The sequence below is a fragment of the Lissotriton vulgaris genome, chromosome 10, assembly GCF_964263255.1.
Source record: "Lissotriton vulgaris chromosome 10, aLisVul1.2, whole genome shotgun sequence".
Taxonomy (NCBI): domain Eukaryota; kingdom Metazoa; phylum Chordata; class Amphibia; order Caudata; family Salamandridae; genus Lissotriton; species Lissotriton vulgaris.
Genome location: NC_141698.1, coordinates 112,284,129 through 112,297,109, shown reverse-complemented (window position 1 = coordinate 112,297,109; position 12,981 = coordinate 112,284,129).

Below are 12,981 nucleotides of genomic sequence, written 5' to 3'. Positions count from 1 at the left end.
CTCCAACCCTGCTCTATGCCTTTGACTCAATCCCTGTTAAGGCCTGGAGCTTTTTACATAGGATTGAAGGTCAGATTTTACGTAAACTATGCAAATTTAACACCTTAGTTCCATCAGCTGCTATTAGATTGGAATTTGGCTTGATAAGCTCCTATATCCAAGGTTTATCCAGGGTTTTAAATTGGGAATATCAGTAAAAAAACAGCAAGCCTAATTCATTAAGAGGGTTCATGTGTCAAGAAAGCTTTGGCGATATGGCTGGGAACTACTCCTTCTATCGTGATTTCTCATTTGCACTAAAACTTTTTTGTGAACAAGAAGAATCAGTGATTACTCTCCCACCATTAGAACTTAAATCTTTTTAAAAAGCCTTAAGTGGCAAGATTAGCTATAACAGAGATATTAAATTGTGTAAGTCTAAAGAGAGATTAAAGATAATAGCCAGGACAAACTCACCGAGAATCTCACAGAAATATCTATTCTAGAATTTAGAACACAGAACTCGACGACTGCTCACGCTATGTCGTATGAATCTTTTACCTTTAAACAATCTAACAGCATTCAGACCCTGGATCATGTTTTGTTTGTCTGTCCAGCATTGGTTCTGAGTCGTCGCCGCTGGCTTCGCCCGATGCTTTTACAAAACTGTGTTAAAAATGTAGCTTTAGCTCTTGACTTTCTCTGTTGCCCGAAGAATGAAGTAGTCTGTGTAAAACTGTTCAATTATCTTAAGGAGTTTATGTATATATTTTAAATCTTTTATATATTTTTTTTAAATGGGCTGTTTACCCCCGTGTCTGTCACCCATATATGGGGTATTAATATTCTCTCCTTTTTCAGATTGTATTTTGCAAATTTATTGGCTGCTTTTTATTACTCTATGCACAATTTGGGATACGTTGTACTCGTCTCCCACATTTTCTCTTGTGGCGAATTTCAAATCTCAATTGAAGCGGGATATTGGATTATATTTTGCACATGAACTGGCTGCTACTGAATTACTTTTTGCACGGGTTAGGATATGTCCTGTTACTCCTTTTATCTTGCTGCTAATATCAAAGTGAACTCTCTGCCGAAGCTGGATTTTGGATTATACTCCGCACATGAACTGGCTACTACTTATTGCTTTTTTGCACACTCGGGGATACGTTTTGTTATTTCAATTCACCCTCAAGCCTGTAGCCTGAGGTACTGTACTAAACTTCTTGTGCAGGAATGGCTACAGGGGGAGTCTAAATGCAAGATTTCTTCATTCCAGTCTGAGATGCCCTCCTGCAGGGAAAAGCAAAGTGTGCTCCCGACTTTGAATGCAGTGGACAGAGAGGTTGACACCATAGTGAAACAACAGGCCACAGGAGGAGAGTGGAACAGCCAAGTAGGGCTGGCCTTTTTTTTCAAGAAGAAGCCAATGGCCGATGAAATTGTTACCGCCTCGTCAGACGCCAGAGAACGGTGAACAACCTCTTGCTCGAATTTTCGAGGTGCATCTCCAAAGCTGTGTATTGTAATATACACTGTAGAACATCAACTGAGGAGGTCAAATTGTGTTTCAATAAACATGTGCATGACCCCTGCAGTGCAGGTTGGGATAAGCCATTCAAGAAGTGAATTGAAATTTCATCTTCCTTGTAATTAAATCATCTTAGATGATTGGTAAGCAGGTGTGTTCATGAGAAGTGCGAGTTGTTGGTCCTTATGAAGTTTCTCTTCATTTAGGGCAGCCATTTTATAATTCCTGAATAAAGTGTATGCCTAAAATCCAAGTCATGGGGAGTGACAGAGCCACGCTACATGAATTATGCACTGGACTGATGACTATTTCGGATCAACAATATTAAAAGTTGTTGACAGATGTGGCATCATCCGTATGGACAGCAGTCATCTAGCAAGTGTGTGGTAAAGGTCAACCATCACAAATTGGGAGCTTCAAAGGTCATTGTACAAAAGTGAAATTTACAGGCACTCTGTAGCTGCAGGTTCACAGCCTTTTCCAAAATATTCATTGATAGGTACCATTTCATTACCACTGAACAGACCCTCGAGGGCATGGCACTGTCCAGGGAAATTGAGGTAAACAGCAGTTGAGCCTCACCAGCTCCTTTTCCTCTCCACAATCAAAGGTCACCAACCTTTAAAAGGCAATAACTTCAGCCCTGTTTGGGCTGATTTGGTCGATGCTGGGCTCATTTTACTCCTGGTGGCGAGCTCTAGCCATCAGGAGCAGTGTCAGCAGGCCAAATAAGCAGCACACTTTGCAAGAAACTGGTTCCACTGGCTCCCTGCATCAGCTTTTCTCCTAGTCTTTGTCTCTTGTGCTTTTCTCCTTCTGGGGCAAAAAAGTCTAGCTGTTCCCCCAACTGGTCCTTAGGGGGATAAGTAAATCAACCTCACTGGTTCTGAAGAGACCCACTGGTCCTGGGGTCAGCTGTAGGCAGAGTCATGAGTCCAACAAAAGGTGTGTCCTTCCAGCTCTCCATGATGTTGTGGCTGTGGCAATCCAGGCCCGGGGTCCAACAACCCTAATAGCTCACTAATATTATAGGGCCTATCCCAGGTCAACACTTAACCTTGCAGACTCCCCTCTGCACCAAGCTACCCGAGGGCACTTACCGGGCTGTGCACAATGACAAACTCACATGCACGGTTAGCATATGTGTGCACACATGCGGGGTCGGACTGGGAATAGCAACCAGCCCTGGTAGATTGCTGCTCGACTGGCCTTGCGAGCGGGCGTGGGGGGACAGGTGCAAGCAAAAAGCACTGCTTCAACTTTTGTTACAGGGGACCAATCTTGCAGCACTGCTGCAAAACCTGACCCCATGGGCAAAAAAATGGCCCCACTCCTCCAGCCGACAGGGGATATGCCCGGTGCCCGCTACAGCCAGTCCGGCCCTACGCACATGTGAACACACATATTCGTGTGAAAACAGCCAAGAGCCCCTTACCATAGCTGACTGGCAGTGGGCTTATCTTAAAAAGTGGACACTGCTGGTAAACATGCATAATCCATTTACCATGTAGTTAAGTGGGTGAAACTGAAGTGAAACTCACTCAGTGTATAAATTCCAAAACTCAGTGATCAGAAAACAAAAAGTTTGGGCGTGCTAAATGGGCAGAACCCATTTGCAAACACACGTTAACATCTAGGTACAAGAGATGCTGGAAAATCCATACATTTTTCAACTTTTCTTAAGGTGCCTTTCATTTTAAGAAAACTGTGAAAATCTATGATTTTTATATCATATTTTTCCTGAATCTGACTAAATGCCCATGGATCTCCAGTGTTCTCTATTTTGATAATGAGGATTATTACACAATTTTATTACGTCATCCGATGGAGATTTTTTCTGTTAATGTTTATCTAGCATTTATGCTTCCCCTGAGTGGACTGAAATCTTTGACAATAATTTTAAGAGGAATGAATGAGAAACGAAATGTCTTTCTTTTTGGAAAACCAATTTCTGGGTGGGTTTAATGAGAATGCACTGTCAGCTTAAGAGTACACTGTGGGCTGAATCACTACCAGGCACTTGAGCTCAGAGTCAGTCAAGTGATAGGCATTTCTTAAAAAAACAAATACTACCAATTTCAGACCTATCTCCACCCAGCCATTCTTCAGTAAAATGATTGAAGCTGAGGTGGGTCAACAATAGCAACAGTACATTGAGAAGAGCAGTTTCCCCCCTTTGTGGCACAGAAAACGACCATTATAGAGTTATAGAAAAGGCCTAGAACTCAGAGACAGCATCACTTGGCAGACCTGGTTCTATTAGACCTGTTGACACCCTCTATACTGTGTACCACAGTATTACTGTGGAATGTGTTGTGGGCGCGTGGATGAGACTGTGGTGGTGGGTAAGGTGGTTTCTGCTGAGATCTCCCCGACCTGTATTGGAATCAAAGAGGCATGCTCTGTTGGATGGGTGTTTTGAGTGTTTGCAGTCAGTGATTTCACTCTTCAGTATTAAAGCCATTAGAGCAGGTCAACTATGCATGAAAGAGGCATTCCTCGCATCTGCTAGTTATGTAGGTAAGAGAGAGCCATGCCCTTGCTGTTCACCTGGGGGAATCAATCCGCCATATTAGAATTGTGGAAGTTTTATTGTGGCACTTAAAGGTATTTATATACCTAATGAGAAGGGCTGCAGGGGCAATTGTTGTTCTCTTGTGAGCATAGAAATCTGCCAGAAGACTACAAAAGGTCTCCCTTTTTGCAGGGTGGGGAAAATAAGTCAATGTTTCATAGCCCTGCACACTGGGAAGCCCGCTTACCTGGCCGCCAAACTCAAGAGAGCAGGCCAGACCAGGACCCTCAGGAGCTCAAACACCTTACTCCTCATCCCCCCAAAATGCGCAAACAAAAAGCCTCTTCTTGATCCTTCTCTGGAAATGCTCCAAGAATCTGGAACTCCATCCCAATCCATATCAGGACTAACCCCGCCTTTGTAAAGTTCAAAAAGCAGCTTAAAGACCTCTTCCTCAACAACTCCCTGCCGAATGGATAGCTACCGCCTGAATGCAGACTCTCGCCCACCACAACATTCAGTCAACCTAAGTTCAAAACTCTACCTCACCCTCCTACCAACTTAGTCCTGCCTCACCCCTGTGTACATCACCCCTCTATTTGTAATTTTTCGGGTTTTTAAGGCTACATTCTGTTCTGAGACTTTTGACTCGCAATGAATCGCTATGTATACTATTGTTATGTTTTTGTATTGATTTTCCCACACCTTTGTTGTAAAGCGCTCCGATACCCTTGGGTCTGGCTAGCGCTATATAAAACTCCTAAATAAATAAATAATGATACAGACAAGTTAAATGTATAAGACTATTAGATACAATGCTTAACGAACTGAACTTTACTATGCACCACAAGACATGACTGTTAGGGTGACCAGGCTGTCATGACTGGTCGCAGTTAAGAGTGACAGATTCAAATACACCATGTTAAGGGGAAGGTCGAGGTGATGTCCACAAATGATCTTCTAAAAAAGGAGTAAACCGGTTAATAATTGGTGCGAAAAATGATTCATTTTTTGCCAGAATGAATTTGGGTTGGATTCACAAAGCGATTTTCGACCATAAGTGTATATTATTATCCGCAAAGGCTGCATTAACGTACCTCCCATAACCACAACATTTTAAAAAGCAGGTGTAAATACATGTATTACGGAATGTATATGCTACGGCGTAATTGGACACAATGACTATGTGCAATTACTATGTACAATTATGCTGTATTAAACCTTATTCAAGGGTTGGGGGAGTTGGAGAATCAAGACATTGTTTGCCTTGGGAGTTTTTGAATATACACACATTTGTGAGACTGTTAAACGTTTAGACCACTCCCACTCCTTGTCCCACCTCAAAGATAGTTAGAGATTTGCTCCAGGAAAGATTTGGGGGCATATTATCAACACACAGCAATAAATATCGCTGAGCACGATTAGCGCTATTTTTGTTATCGCCGACTATCGCTGGATTAAATTGCTGAGATAACACGTTATCATCAACGTTTATCTCCACAGCAATAACAAATCCAGTGATAGCGGCAAAATAAGGGGACATCGCTGAATGTCCAGCGATACAAATGCGGCGATAAGAGAATCCTTGGTAATAGGGAGATGTGGACTTAGCCTCAGAGTCCATCTCCCTTTATAAATGTAGCTATGTCTGACATTTTGCAGACGTTAGGTTACGGCAATACCCGCGCTTAGCGCAGCTTTTTTATCGCTATGGGTTTCCTGGGCCGGCTTGGTAATATGGAGTAGTGTAGTTAGCGACATTTTCTGTGTTATTTTGACACAAAACACCCACTTTGCATCTCATTAGATATACAAACCGAAGCGTCGGTAACAAGCCTGCTAACATGCACTAATGCATGTTAGCACTGCTTTGATAATAGGGCAAAAACATTATTTCCGCTTTTTTTACTTTTAAAGCCAAAAAAGCGGAGATAAGACCCTTGATAATATGCCACTTGAAGTAAATCAATTTCCGCTTTGGGAAGGACAAATAAACACCCATAAACTCTGTCATGTGGATGAATTGGAAGGTGTTTCTCGATGGTGAACAATGTGTTGTGGGGAAAACGAGCAAAAAAGAAGAAAAAGGGCACTTACTCAATGGAGGTTGCTTTCCCGATGTATATATTTTCTACATGCACCCTATGGAGAGAAAACGCCACATGACATTGCCAGTAGTCATGCCTAGACATCTGTGACTGGTGCAGCTTTTCAGGTGTCCTACTGACAATGTTTGTTAATGACAAAAAGTAATCAATCTCCCCCAGTTCATACCATTAGATCTATGACTGTAGATTTACTACTATATTTTGGAAATCTGGATTTTTATTTTCCTAATACACATGTGCTAAGGCAGTTATGGAAGAATTAACAGGGTTTTCCATAGGCATTCCTCAAACAAGTTTTCGCTGTACATTTGCAGAGACTTACATTTTTAACATGTAAATGTGGCTACCGGATTGAGAACGGGCAGATTTTGGGACAGTCACTGATGATTTAGAAAGCACATTGGGGCATATTACCAAGGGCATTATCGCCGCTTTAGCGGGAATTTTTCCCGCTAAAGCGGCGATAATTGTATCACCCTATTACCTAGCTGTCGCTAACATCAGTTAGCGACAGCTAGTAGGAGATAGCGGGCATTTAGGTGCCCACTTTGCATGTCAGCGATAATTATCGCTAATGACATGCAAAGTGGGCATGCCAAGATGTTAGCGACTTGAAACAGTCGCTAACATCTCTATCTCCTATTACCAACTTTTGGAAATAATCGCGCTAAGCACGATTATCTCCAAAAGCTAACACCTGCCCAGAGTTGTTCTAAGCCATGTTATCCAATGGTAGGTGGATAACATGGCTAAGAGCATTTGCTCGGTAATGCATAAATATCGCTCTCTTTACAGCGATATTCATGCATTTCGGCCGATTTTTATCGCTTAGGAGATAAACCTTAATAATAGCAAGGCTCCTAAGCGATACAAATCGGCGGAGTTCAGAGATATTAATATTGCCGCTAAACCAACATAGCGATAATCATCGCTAGTTGTTGGTGATATGCCCCATTGATCCTCGCTCTTCCAAACTTGGGAACAGGAGGGTGGCCAATATCCTCTACACGGTCTCATGGAGTGGCAATTATGGGAGTGGGAGAACAAGAAATACAATTGAAAAATGTGTTGCCATTGAAATCGAAGCATTCTTAATAAGATGGAGGGAGCATCTGCCTTTTTTTGGCAGGTGTCCCACTCTGTCCACTACAAAATTAGATCTAAAATCTGGAGGTAGACCAGGGTGGGTTATGGAAGGTGAGGCAGTGGTTTGTTGAACCCTAAAGAGGCAACTCAAAGTATTTTGGGAGATATCAGATTAGGAGGTACTGGTACATGACTTGAAGCCTGATCCATATTGACAACATTTTTATGTAATCGAAACGACTTTAGGGTAATGCATTAATGCCCTGGTGGGTCATAGTTCCATTGCCTTTTTGAGAGCCTCAACTCATTGAGTCGCACATTCACCTCCACCCCTCCCAACATCGATTGAGGCTGAGATTTCCAGGGATTCAAGCTGCCTCTCGTGCACATCACCCCCCACCTCATTCTAAATGTGTTTAAGAGCCAAGGCCTCTGCGCGGTTGCCTACTGCTTTGATGGATGGGACCTAGAAAGTAGAGCAGCGCGTTGAGTGGGAGTGCATTGAGGTAATCACAGTGGGACCAGAGACACGTTATATTAATTTGTTCCCAAACAGTTGGACTAGTTACGTCAGCACACTTCTTCAAAAAAGTTTGTTTTCATTAGCATTACTGTGATCCGTTTTCGTCATCCAGACTAATTTATTCTGCCACCCACAAAAAGTCATTAAACACGAGGTTGCTGAGGTTTTCCATTGAACATACACGCTTAGCACCTGGCTTAATGTGCTCAATACAGTATATCTAATCACAGACTATAAGCCACCTTAGACAATATAATTATCCACCTGCTATCACAAAAGAGGCCATAATGGGGTTAGACCTTCCCTATGTAATAAACTAAAACAATTAGGACGTGTGTTTATGAAATAGTCACATGTTAATATGTAGGTACTTGATCAAAAAACCAATACCACCAAAACTCCCACTATCATGGCAACACAAATACAATACCACCATCACCGAGAACCCGAAGACAACCACCACCAATGTCATTACTACCACTACCACCAATATCCCTAATACTGCCACCGATAGGACCACCATCAATACCAACACCAATATCATCACTGCTACTAATGCCACCACCAATACATCACCACTAATACCATCACCACTAATACCACCACAAACACTGCTACTTCTGCCACTAACACATCATCATCAACACTATCAATACCAACATAGTCACATCACCACTACTAGCAATAACCAACTCATTTGACCATTAACACCAACCAATACCACTGCAAGTACAATCACTAACAAGATCATCATGATCGCATGTACCACCACCACAAGTACCACAACAAACCAATACTACTCCAATATTAATAATAACAGTACCAATTCGGCAGATTCTACTGCCTCCAATTAAAGCCATGATACCAGCATCAATACTAGCAATATCAACACCATTTCAGCAACTATTAACACCACCTCCACCAATACCAACTTCACAAATATCAACACAAGAAATATTATTCTCACCAATACCAGTTACACCACAACCAGTTCTACCATGACCAATGCTACTAATTTCACAAACACCAATGCCTCCAATACCCACAGTGCCATCAACATCACAACCACTACAATTACCAATGCCCCCACCAATACCACTTTTATCCCCAGCTGACACCACCAATATCACTACAATAGAACAACTACCACCAGAAACAACACTGCCACCAATACACCATTAATGGCACTAATACCACCACCTACACGATAACCAATGCCACCACTCCGACAACCAGTGCCAACACCACTACCGAGTAGACCTCCACCACTACCAATACAACATCACCATAATTATAAGCACCATCAATGCTAATACCACAAGTGCAACCACAATACCAGTATCACACCAAACTACCACTATCACCACTAATACCAGCACCACCAAAACCCCCACCACTAATATCAATAAACTTACCAATACTAACATGACCAATACCACCACCAGGAAATCACCAAGACCACCACTGCAAATACCACATCAGCACTAACCGCACGCACCACCCCAAGCATTCACATATTTACAATTCATAGTTTACAACTGATGCAGCAGCCGATAAAAATCTTCAAACTGCCCAGGTACCCTGGAAATCTTCCACACCTCTAAGAATAACATGGCTTTTTCACTCAGCTGCATGGACTGCCATCCATATATGTTACCACATTGGGTAAGGGTGAAATCAGAAGGGGACAGTAAGTGGATATCTCCCAGAATGCTTGATACCAAGTTTGAGATGGCCATAAAGGAGTCACTAGAACCACAGATGTGTTGTTTAGTCCCATTTACCAAATCAGACTTAGAAAACCTGCAAACGGCAAAATACACAAGCCTTGAACACTGGCCAACTTTGAAGGAAAGTCTTTACTCTCACTGTGTGTTGTCTGTTCTACAGTTGTAATACACTGTGAGTACAGTGGTAACTGAGGAGACAAACAGCTCGACTTCCAAAAGGCCATATACTTTAAGAATCTTCAAAATAATCAGTCTAAGTGATGTCTAAATGCTTTAGTCAATCAGACATTTAAAGTTCCAATCCACTACTTTATTGCTCAAACCCAGAAGTTGTCCTGCTGCATTTACTTTATGTGTTGGCCAGAAAACATGTAGCAATACCGGTTTGCTAATGTTGCTTCTATCTTTGAAACTGTTCATGTACTGCAATTGTGAAACACTGTTCATTCATAGAAAAATAAAACAGAGTCAATTTTGGCCAAACTCTCAAGGGTCTCCAACCTTTTCTGTACTGAGAGCTACTTATGTTCAATGAAACACATTGACGGCTACTAATATTATTAGTGTTTAATAGTTTCAGTTTTTTATATGTAGCGCAACCAAGCAAAATATGGCTAATTTATTAAGCTGGACTGCACACAGGTGAGTTACTCAGAGATATCTGGAGAGCTACAGTGATAGATCCTGCAAAAAACAGATATTGTTAAGGTCTCTTTCTTGAGAAGTCAACTTCCATATCACTCACTGCAAACTTTGTATCTTTCAAATCCAGCCTGGTTATCAAGTCACCTTGAAGCAGAGAGCCTCTTAAAAGATTTATACCTTGACCTTGATGCGATTGTAAACTACCAGGCTGCCGAATAGACACATATTTATGACAGGGCATAACTCTTTTAGCTTTTTCTTTACTAGAACTGTGGGCCAGATTTACAAAGCATTTTACCACTCGCAAATGGCCCATCAGGCGCTTTGCGAACGTTAAAATGCATTTTGCCATATACAGAAGGCAAAATGCGACTCAGTAATTTGCTACCGAATCACATTTTGATTTTGCGATTCGTTATCAGGAAGGGTCATGTTTAGGGTGTCCCTACCTAATAATGAATAGTACTGGTATGTATGATTGTTATGTGACTGGGAATGTGGTCGCCCGACATTTGCAGTTACGCAACACAGGAAGGTGTCCCCAAAGGACCCCTTCCTTTGTGAATGTGGGTGCCAACATGTTTTAAGAGCAGGCAGTGGTTTCACGGACCACTGCCTGCTCTTAAAAAATGAAAAGGTAGCTTTTTATTTCTAGTTTTGAAATGCATCCTGTTTTTCTTCAAGGAAAACGGGCTGCATTACAAAAAAATACTGCTTCATTTAAAAAGCAATCACAGACATGGTGGTCGGCCACCATCCCTGTGATTGTAGCCATTCACAATCGGTCGCAAATTGTGACCTTCCTCATAAATATTGAGAAGGCAAGTCCATTTGTGAGCCACTGCGAATCACTAACAGTGTCAAACACATTGTTATACACCAGTTTGTGATTTTCTAATAACAAATTTCTAAAATTCGCTACTTGGAATTGACAAACAAGTGTTTTAGTACATCTGGCCCTTTGTTTCTCAAAAGATCTTGATTGTTAGTATGAAAAAATATGAAATTGACATGAAAAAAGCCTTTCGCTGATACCTCCTTTACATCTTGAGGTTCCATCAGAGCATTTTCTTGAGAAACTGGAAGGTACTTCTGTATTGGCTCACAGAACTATATGATGTGGTTATGTGTTCCAGGAGAGGAATATGATGCATTTCATTCTTGTGTTTGTTCCTGTGGAAGTCGTTCTTGCCCACAACTCTACAGGCTCTTGTTCTCTAAGGGAAGTATGTAAGGGTCTGAACTTGTCCTGGGCCTACTGCTCTGTCAGGAGAGCCCAGAGTGGTCCTTGATAGGCTGCCTGGAAAAACAACCTCTCACTTTACTGGTCCATCAAAAACTCCCTTGGCAAATGCTCTGTGTATCAATGTCTACTGCATGTTCATCACAGTATTAGGTGATACATATTTTGAAGTGTCTTAACTTAATTCATTGCTGAATAGTATGTTAGCTGTTTCGATGCCTGATTCAAGAGGTAACCAATTTTTCTGGTCATTAGAATCCCTTTCCTGTACTCTGCAACTGATGCAGAATTCAAATTCCATTGAAAACAAATATCTCTGAGTCCACTCTTGAGGCCAGATTCACAGAACTAACTTAACACAAAATCCTAAACTTACTACCATGTTGGTATTCACAGAAGGTACTTACTTCCTTTTTGTTATTCACAGAAAGCATTTTGTTATTCACATAAAGCACTTATTCATTTTGGTATTCATAGAAGGCACTTACTCATTTTGGTATTCACAGAAGGCACTTACTCATTGAGTAAGTGCCTTCTTTGAATACCAACATGAGTAAGTGCCTTCTGTGAATACCAAAATGAGTAAGTGCTATCTGTGAATTCCAAAATGAGTAAGTGCTTTCTGTGAATCCCAACATGAGGAAGTGCTTTCTGTGAATACCAAAATGAGTAAGTGCTTTCTGTGAATCCCAAAATGAGTAAGTACCTTCTGTGAATACTAAAATGGTAGTAAGTTCAGGATTTTGTCTTAAGTTCGTTCTGTGAATCTGGCCCTCTTAGAATAGAAAAGTCCACCAGACTCCTGGTAGGCGGAACCTCCTCTTCACGAAAATAGTTTTGGCCTACCTCAGCATCCCATCCGGTGCCTTTCTCTGTTCTTCCCAGATTTTTAGATGACATTGACAACAAGTAAAGCAATGTAGGGGTAGCTGTAATGTGACCTTAGCAGCTTTACCAGGTTTGTATCGTCCAGTCTTTAGTTTTATCAAAGGATTTTAATCTGGCATGCTAGTACTCTGCGAGATATGTAATGAAAGACTCATGCCAGACCTGAAGGTGATAAACCTTCTTTACCTAAGAAATTTGAATTTAGAGTACACACATGATTGTATATCAGAATATTTCATACACTAATGTTGTCTGATATAATATTGCACCATTAGGTGTAGATTTTTGTTTCTATTAACTTCAATAGACATTATTGAATACGATTTCTAGGACATGGTATTCCTATCAGGGAATGCTCTGTCAAAAGTGTTCTGGTACCACACCAGGCACGTGGAAGTGGTTATGAACCAGTAAAATATCAAAGAGCAGTAAGAAAGGGCACTTATCTCCTTGACAGCAACAAAGAAGATGCCATGAGGTGGCATGGTGGTACTGGTTGATTCTACAGAGTATAAGGAGCACCTTGGAGGAGGATGCTAAGCTTGTGTCTGCTTCTTTTCAGTCTTTTCTATACTCTTGAAATAAAACCTAGCTTATCTTTGCTGCTTGCATAACAATTAGAAAGTTAAACGCAAAGTTCTAGCCTCTGTGTCGTGCTCTAAAAAGACTTTGTCAGGTAGTACCGATGGCTATATAAAGCCCCATCAAAACATGAATGGAGATGGCCTGCAAG